Source organism: Lipotes vexillifer, unplaced genomic scaffold, assembly GCF_000442215.2.
Source record: "Lipotes vexillifer unplaced genomic scaffold, Lipotes_vexillifer_v1.1 scaffold697, whole genome shotgun sequence".
NCBI classification, from domain to species: domain Eukaryota; kingdom Metazoa; phylum Chordata; class Mammalia; order Artiodactyla; family Lipotidae; genus Lipotes; species Lipotes vexillifer.
In genome coordinates, this window is record NW_006779498.1 from 236,484 (window position 1) to 237,932 (window position 1,449).

Consider the following 1,449-nt stretch of genomic DNA (forward strand, 5'->3'; position numbering starts at 1 on the left):
TGGTGAAATCCACGTTTTTACTTTCCTCTGTTCAAGAACCCAGTAAACACTTCCCAGTTCTTTATTTCCCTAATTGGGCCAAGAAAATGTGTTTCTCAGAAACAAGGAACAGTAGCTTGTGTATTAAGCCTTTACCATATGTCAGGCACTTTACAAAGTGCTCTGTAAACTTCATCCATATAACCCTCAAGACAGTTCTTTAAGAAGAGGCTTTTGGGAATTCCCTGGTGGTCCAGTGGTTAGGACTCCATGCTCTCACTGCCGAGGGCCCGGGTTCAAAGACTGGTCAGAGAACTAAGATCCCACAAGCTGTGTGGCACAGCCAAAAAAAATAATAAAGTTAAAAAAAATTTTTTTAAAGTTTAAAAAATTAAAAGAAAAAAGAGGCTTTGAATGTGCCCATTTCACACCCGGGAAAACTGAGATTTAACAAAGCCAGCACCTTCTAGAGTAATGGCGGAGGTAAGATCAGAACCCCAGATCCCTGAGTGCCATCCCTCACACGCACACAGCACTTTGTATGCATGCTCATGTGTGAAGAGTCCCCAAATCTGTAAAATTAGTGGTTAGTCCTGATGGCCTTCGATAGCATCTTCGGCCCTGATAAGCCAAGGACTCAATCAGTTCCATGAACATAAAGATGGTCATTTAAACTTGAGACCCAGGTGACTGTTATTTCACAGTTGAGAAAACAGGCTTGGCAAGAACCTGTGACTGGCACAAAACACTGGCTCCTTGGTGGTGGAGCTGGGTGCCAGGCCCATCTTTTGTGCTCCCCAGCCTGTGCTCTTTTTCTCCATGCCTTAGCATCTCTTGGTCCAGCACCCTGACTATGGTCTACGGGGTGGCTGCAGCTGCACATCGGCTCTCGGGTCCTGGAGGAGATGGAGGTCATTCCTCATTGTCCCCCTCCCATATGATCCCTGCTTTCTTTTTCAAGAATATTTGCCATGTCCCAGGCACTGTGCTAAGCATTTTACACACAGCAGTGCTTTCACCTTCAGTAAAATCCCATGAGGTAGGTGTTAACATTATTCCCATTGAATGCACGGTGCCCCGAGACTCAGAGAGGTAGAGGGGCTTGCCCCGTTTACTTAACTAGGGAGCAGAGGTGCTAGGATTTGATCTTAGGTCTGCCTGAGCCAAAGCCCAACTTTCCCAAGCATGCGCAAGCACCCACAACCACAGCTCTGTGGAGGCCTCTGTGGAGAGGATGAGAGTTGGAGGACATCCACCCTTGGGGCCTTGGATTCTTAACATCTGTTCCTTTGCCCAAAGGCTTTGAGGGCGAGACACTCCTCTTTGTGGCAACTCTAGGCTATGGTGAAGATTTTATGGAACAAGGACACTGAATGGGTGACCAGAGAAGAACATAGCAATAGATGTAAAAGTTGCTAGCACTTAATAAATACACCATTCCTTCTTTCCTCTTGCCTCTCCCTCTTTCCC